An 8268-nucleotide genomic window follows, 5' to 3' on the forward strand; every position below is an offset into this window, starting at 1 on the left:
TTGCAGTGTGTGGGCTCAGTAGTCATGATGTGTGGATTTCGTTGTTCTGTGACATGTAGGATCTTTCTAGATCATGGATTGAACCCATCTCCCTCTCACTGGCAGATGGATCTCTAACCACTAGACCACATGAGAAGCCCCCAAATTCCACTTTTACTTTATATTCAACTGTATATATCAACACTTGGGCTTGCCTTGTGGCATAGCTGGTAAAGAATATGCCTGCAATTACAGGACACCTGGATTTGATCCCTGGGTTGGAAAGATGTGCTGGAGACGGGAATGGCTACCTGCTCCAGTATTCTAGCCTGGAGAATCCCATAGAGTCCATGGGGTCACAAAGTCAGACACGACTGAGCAACTGAACAACAATGAATATTTATATGTATGTCCATTTGTAAATTAATCATGAATTCATACTGATGTATAGGATTATAATCCATCATCACGTGGGTAATTCTGTCTTCCTCTTGGTAGAACCTTCTACTCCAATGGTATAAAATCTGACTCCAAACATCTGCCATTTGTTTACCTAATTGTTCAGTTCCACTATGCATCTATAGTGGTTTCAGAATTGTCAACCCTTACCTCCAAGAGAAACAACTCAGCGAGAATACAGTGCTTATATACTGTTCTTTTTGCTTTTAATATTGCAGGCTCCACTCATTTCCATAGTTACTTAGGGAAGCTTCTTTCCCCTTATGTTCTTCACTGAGGCTGTGTCTCACATTGTAATACAGTTAAATATTCTGCCACATCCTGCATTCCATCCTGTGACCCATTGACCTCTAACAAAAGTAAATCTTCCAATAAATAAGTATAGATTATCTCCCCATTTATCAATTAGAGAATGTTTGATTTCTTTCACCAGTATTGTATAGTTTTCTACCAGTGTATTCTGAACATATTTTGTTAGATTTGTATCTGACTGTTTCGTTATTTCATTTCTGTTATAAGTAGTATTCTAAAATTTCAGATCTCAATTTTTCATTATTGATTGTTACAAACTGAATGTTTATGTCTTCCAAAATGTATGTTAAAGCACCAAATCCCATGAAGACTTTATTCAGAGGTAGAACTTCTATGGAGACAAATAAGGTTAAATGATAGATCTTTTGGGATTTTCAAGCCATATGTATTCAAGCATGGCTTTTGCAAATAAATGCAGTTTCATTTCTCCATTTCCAAACTGTATGCTTAATTTCTTTAATTGCACTAGAATTTCAGTATATTGTCAACATAAAAATGAGAGCAGATATTCTTATCGTGTTCCTAATCTCAGAGGAAAGCATCCAGTTTCTCATCACTGAGTATGATGTTAGCTATAGGGCTTCCCTGGTGGCTCAGATGGTAAAGCGTCTGCCTGCAATGCAGGAGACCCAGGTTCGATCCCTGAGTCAGGAAGATCCCCTGGAGAAGGAAATGGCAACCTACTCCAGTAATCTTGCCTGGAAAATTCCATGGATGGAAGAGCCTGTTAGGCTATAGTTCATGGGGTCGCAAAGAGTCAGATAGGACTGAGCGACTTCACATCACTTCACTTCACTTATAGAGTTTTTCTGGTAGATGCTCACTATCAAGTAGAGGAAGTTCTTTTACATCCGTAATTGGCAGAAGGTTTTTATCATGAAAGCTGCTGGGTTTTGTCAAGTGGTTACTGTCTCAAGTAATATAGTTAGAGTTCTCTTTAGCCTGTTGATGTGCTGGATAACATTGGGTGATTCTCATGTGAAACCAGCTTTGCCATGCATATGATAAACATGCTTGTGATGTGGAGTTCTTCTCGTGTATTATTGGTTTTAATTTCATAATATTCTGCTGATTTTTGCATCTGTTATTCCAAAGAGATACTGATCTGTAGTTTCTTTTCTTGTAATTTCTTTATTGGCTGTAATAGTAGGGTGATGCTGCCCTAGAATCTCCTTGGAGAACTGATATATTTATCACTATGTAATGTCCTTCTCTGACTGATAATCTTCTTATTCTGGTCTGCTCTGTGTGAACTTAAAGCCATACCAGCTTTCTTTTGAGTGAGTTAGGATGTATTCCATGGGGATGGTCTTGATCCCTGTCTCCTGTACAATGTCACGAACCTCATTCCATAGTTCATCAGGCACTCTATCTATCAGATCTAGGCCCTTAAATCTATTTATCACTTCCACTTGCATAATCATAAGGGATTTGATTGAGGTCATACCTGAATGGTCTAGTGGTTTTCCCTACTTTCTCCAATTTAAGTCTGAATTTGGCAAAATGGAGTTCATGATCTGAGCCACAGTCAGCTCCTGGTCTTGTTTTTGTTGACTGAGTAGAGCTTCTCCATCGTTGGCTGCATAGAATATAATCAGTCTGATTTCAGTGTTGACCATCTGGTGATGTCCATGTGTAGAGTCTTCTCTTGTGTTGTTGGAAGAGGGTGTTTGCTATGACTAGTGCATTTTCTTGGCAAAACTCTATTAGTCTTTGCCCTGCTTCATTCCACATTCCAAGTCCAAATTTGCCTGTTACTCCAGGTGTTTCTTGACTTCCTACTTTTGCATTCCAGTCCCCTATAATGAAAAGGACATCTTTTTTGGGTGTTAGTTCTAAAAGGTCTTGTAGGTCTTCATAAAACCATTCAACTTCAGCTTCTTCAGCGTTACTGGTTGGGGCATAGACTTGGATAACTGTGATATTGAATGGTTTGCCTTGGAGACAAACTGAGATCATTCTGTTGTTTTTGAGATTGCATCCAAGAACAGCATTTCGGAATCTTTTGTTGACCGTGATGGCTACTCCATTTCTTCTGAGGGATTCCTGCCCACAGTAGTAGATATAATGGTCATCTGAGTTAAATTCACCCATTCCAGTCCATCAACATTCACCCTTGCCATCTCCTGTTTGACCACTTCCAATTTGCCTTGATTCATGGACCTGACATTCCAGGTTCCTATGCACTCTTGATCTTTACAGCATTGGATCTTGCTTCTATCGCCAGTCACATCCACAAATGGGTATTGTTTTTGCTTTGGCTCCATCCCTTCATTCTTTCTGGAGTTATTTCTCCACTGATCTCCAGTAGCATATTGGGCACCTAATGACCTGGGGAGTCCCTCTTTTGGTGTCCTATCATTTTGCCTTTTCCTACTGTTCATGGGGTTCTCAAGGCAAGAATACTGAAGTGGCTTGCCATTCCCTTCTCCAGTGGACCATGCTGATCAAGACCATCGCCATGGAAAAGAAATGCAAAAAAGCAAAATGGCTGTCTGGTGAGGCATTACAAATAGCTGTGAAAAGAAGACAGGTGAAAAACAAAGGAGAAAAGGAAAGATACAAGCATCTGAATGCAGAGTTTCAAAGAATAGCAAGAAGAGATAAGAAAGCCTTCTTCAGTGATCAATGCAAAGAAATAGAGGAAAACAACAGAATGGGCAAGACTAGAGTTCTCTTCAAGAAAATTAGAGATACAAAGGGAATATTTCATGCAAAGATGGGCTTGATAAAGGACAGAAATGGTATGGACCTAACAGAAGCAGAAGATATTAAGAAGAGGTGGCAAGAATATACAGAACTGTACAGAAAAGATCTTCACGACCCAGATAATCATGATGATGTGATCACTCAGCTAGAGCCAGACATCCTGGAATGTGAAGTCAAGTGGGCCTTAGAAAGCATCACTATGAACAAAGCTAGTGGAGGTGATGGAATTCCAGTTGAGCTGTTTCAAATCCTGAAAGATGATGCTGTAAAAGTGCTGCACCCAATATGCCAGCAAATTTGGAAAACTCAGCAGTGGCCATAGGACTGGAAAAGGTCAGTTTTCATTCCAATCCCAAAGAAAGGCAATGCCAAAGAATGCTCAAACTACCACACAATTTCACTCATCTCACATGCTAGTAAAGTAATGCTCAAAATTCTCCAAGCCAGGCTTCAGCAAGATGTGAACCATGGACTTCCTGATGTTCCAGCTGGTTTTAGAAAAGGCAGAGGAACCAGAGATCAAATTGCCAACATCTGCTGGATCATGGAAAAAGCAAGAGAGTCCCAGAAAAACATTATCTCTGCTTTAATGACTATGCCAAAGCCTTTGACTGTGTGGATCATAATAAACTGTGGAAAATTCTTCAAGAGATGGGAATACCAGACCACCTGACCTGCCTCTTGAGAAATCTGTATGCAGGTCAGGAAGCAACAGTTAGAACTGGACATGGAACAACAGACTGGTTCCAAATAGGAAAAGGAGTATGTCAAGGCTGTATATTGTCACCCTGCTTATTTAACTTCTATGCAGTGTACATCATGCGAAATGCTGGACTGGAAGAAACACAAGCTGGAATCAAGATTGCCGGGAGAAATATCAATAACCTCAGATATGCAGATGACACCACCCTTATGGCAGAAAGTGAAGAGGAGCTAAAAAGCCTCTTAATGAATTTGAAAGAAGAGAGTGAAAAAGTTGGCTTAAAGCTCAACATTCAGAAAATGAAGACCGTGGTATCCGGTCCCATCATTTCATGGGAAATAGATGAGGAAGGAGTGGAAACAGTGTCAGACTTTATTTTTTTGGGCTCCAAAATCACTGCAGATGGTGATTGCAGCCATGAAATTAAAAGATGCTTACTCCTTGGAAGAAAAGTTGTGACCAACTTAGATAGTATATTCAAAAGCAGAGACATTACTTTGCCGACTAAGGTTCGTCTAGTCAAGGCTATGGTTTTTCCTGTGGTCATGTATGGATGTGAGAGTTGGATTGTGAAGAAGACTGAGCTCTGAAGAATTGATGCTTTTGAACTGTGGTGTTAAAGAAGACTCTTGAGAGTCCCTTGGACTGCAAGGAGATCCAACCAGTCCATTCTGAAGGAGAGCAGACCTGGGATTTCTTTGGAAGGAATGATGCTAAAGCTGAAACTCCAGTACTTTGGCCACCTCATGCGAAAAGTTGACTCATTGGAAAAGACTCTGATGCTGGGAGGGATTGGGGGCAGGAGGAGAAGGGGACGACAGAGGATGAGATGGCTGGATGGCATCACTGACTCAATGGACGTGAGTCTGAGTGAACTCCGGGAGTTGGTGATGGACAGGGAGGCCTGGCGTGCTGTGATTCATGGGGTTGCAAACAGTCGGGACACGACTGAGCGACTGAACTGACTGAAGATGTATTCCTTCTGTTTCTAATTTCTTAAAGAAATTGCAGAAAATAGCAATTATGTCTGCCTTGAATATTTGGTAGAAATCGTCAGGAAAACCCTCTGTACTTGCTGCTTTTTATTAGGAAGGTTATTCATTGTTAGTATCATTTATTTGTTAAATTATGGATATGGTTATCTATTTTTTTGGTATGACTTTTTGGTGGCTTCTGATTTCCTAGTAATTGGTCCACTTCCTATAAATTATCTAATTGTTGGGCATTTAGCTAATCATTTTCGAAATGATTTATTTTTTCCCTACTTTTCTTTCCATTTTTGGGTCACACACTTTGATGCTCTTTTGTTAGATGCATGCACATTTAAGATTGCTATGTTTTCTTGAGGAACTGACACTTTTTTCATTAACTATGCTCTTTTTACCTCTCTCAGGCTTCCTGTTTCTGAAGTCACCTTTATGCAAATTTAATATAGCCACTCCAGCTTTCTTTTGGTTAGTATTAGCCTGGTATAACTTTCTCCATCTCTTCTCCTTTATTTTAATTAATATTGAGTTGATAACTTAAAAATATTTTTAAAATATTAGGCTATAGTATCTGTATTTATGTTATTCACATTTAAATTGATTATTGGTATAGTTAATGCCTACCATGTCTTTCTGTTTTCTACTTATTGCATTTGTTTTTGTGGTATCTTTTTTCACCCTCTTTTTCTGCCAAGCTGATTTTAATTGAGATCTTCTTATGATTCAATTCTATCTCACTGTTAACATATAAATTTTTACTTTTTTTTTTTTTACTAATTTTTAATTTGGTCATTAATACATAGTTATCAATACATATTTTAAACTACTGGAAATCTGTCTTCAAATATAATAATATTATATGTGTAATGCAGATGACTTATAACACTATTTCCATTTTCTGCCTCATACCAGTTGTGTCATTACTTCACTATTTTTACTTATATATATATATATATATATATATATCATTCAACTATTATTATTTTTGCCCAATAATTGTTCTTTTAATTCTGTAAGAATGATAAATATATTTTCCTTGTTTACTTTTTTTCTGGTGCTCTCTCATTCTCTGATTTCCAGGTAGTTGTATATTTCTGACTTGTATCATTTTCTTCTGCCTGAAGAATTTTATTTAACATTACTCATATCAGCTGACAATGAATTCCCTCAGTATTTTTTTTGGGCGGGGGGAAGTCTGAGAATATCTTTAATTCTCCTTTACTTTTGAAGGGTAGTTTTCCTGGATATAGAATTCAAGTTTTGTAGTTTTTCTTTCAATAATTTAAATGTTTTGCTTTATTTTCTTTGTCCTTGAATGATTTTTGAGTAGAAGTCTGCTGAACTTATTATATTTGCTCCTCAATAGATATGATGTTTTCCTTGCTCTCTTCTTTCAATAATTTTTCCTTTGTCTTTGATATCTTGTAGTTTGACTATATTATACTTAAGTGTAAGCTTTTAAAAAATTTAATATTCATCCTGAGTGGTGTTCTCTGAGCTCCTAAATCTGTGGTTTGAGGCCCTTGATTTTAGGCTCTTAGATATTTCATGATGATTCTTCTTCCTCTTCCTCTGCCAGAGATATGAAGAAATTTAAAAAAATTTGTTATAATCTTCAGTGAAAACCTGGTGGGTTTCCTAAGGTTAATCCCATCAGAGTGTAGTGGGTTTTCTGATATTTTGATCCACAGGCATTTCTCACTTTTATTCTAATTTGTATTCAGCTTCAATAATTCATTGAACATAATGTATAAATGTTCCTTCCTCTTTTGGTGTATTGGTTTCTACTCCAGGCTTACATATTTTGGTTGCGATTCTCTGAATGCACTCATGTCACTAGATTTTAGTTGGCAGTTTGGCCTGAAACCTTAGTTCCTCAATGGATCTCAAAACATCATTGTATTACAGTTTGTCCACTTGTATGAATATAAGTGATAACTTCCAAGGTCTTAACTGAACCGGAAGTCCTCTGCTCATAATTGTCCATATTTACTTTGTAAAAAGAGATTGGTTGACCACTTTGCAATTATAGGTAAAAGACTTTATGACCCAAAAGGTTTAAAAATAATAATAATAATACATTAAAAAAATTTATGTTGCGCAAGTGTGTATTTAGTATCCATCAATTCAAAAAGTCCAATTTAAGGTATAATATTCTATGTATCTTTCATTTTGTCTATAACAGTTCTTATATAAAAACAATAATTTGCAATCATTTGTTGTGATGAGCAGATTGATAGAAGATGTTGAAGCTATAGAAGGAAACATACATGGATTGGGGCCATATTAAGAAAATTTAAAATTTAAGATATCTTAATGGTCAGTTAATATCTAGTTTTCAAATATTTTCATATAAAATTTATTTCTCATCAAATTAATTTCCATAGTTTATAGTAACTTTGAAATCAATGGAATTTCTATTAAAGAAATTTGAAACAGCAGCCAAGATTCCTGTAATTTAGCTATTCATTTAAAGAGGATTACCTTGAACTGATAGAATCCTCAAGTTTTAATGTTTATTTAAAAAGTGTTAAAGAAGAAGACAAGAAAGACCTGTTTGGGTTATCTTCCTCTGTTCTTTTTGAACAGTTTCTTAATTAAAGATTTCTATTTTTACTTAGGTTTGAAAGAAAAAGTAGAGCTGTGGAAGTTTAAATTTATTACATCCCAAGGGAATTTGGATGTGGAATAACTTAAATAATAAACTCATCTCTTTCCCAATTCCTAAGGAGATGTTTAATGGACTTTCAGTAGAAGATTCATAACACTTCACAGTGGGAAATCAGTTTTCATCTCAATTCAAAGGAGAAAATGACTCTTTGATCCCAAAGAGGTTAAAGCGCCCTTTGCTTTACCATTACAGAAAGAAAAAAATCTATAAATGAGTGAAAAGTGATTGTGGAAAGGAAAATCAGTTTGTAAAACCGCATAGAACTATACAGAAGTAAACTGCATGAAAGCCTGAAGTTGAGAGACCATATGATTAATTTATAATGCATAAGAATTTATTTTTTGTATAATTGTATCACTATCAAAGTGGCTCTACTTCAGTTAATTTTATTATGGCTCCTGTATTAAACACACAAACTGAGCAAAGATATAAACTTGTTAGTAAGTAGT

General features: G+C 36.5%; 1 non-coding gene across 1 annotated transcript; it reads left to right on the forward strand.

The window, feature by feature from the left end:
* On the forward strand, positions 1333-1405 carry TRNAC-GCA. The gene has a single exon. It is a non-coding gene; the product is annotated as a tRNA-Cys (tRNA).

Source organism: Capra hircus, chromosome 8 (genome assembly GCF_001704415.2).
Source record: "Capra hircus breed San Clemente chromosome 8, ASM170441v1, whole genome shotgun sequence".
In the NCBI taxonomy this organism is placed as follows: Eukaryota; Metazoa; Chordata; class Mammalia; order Artiodactyla; family Bovidae; genus Capra; species Capra hircus.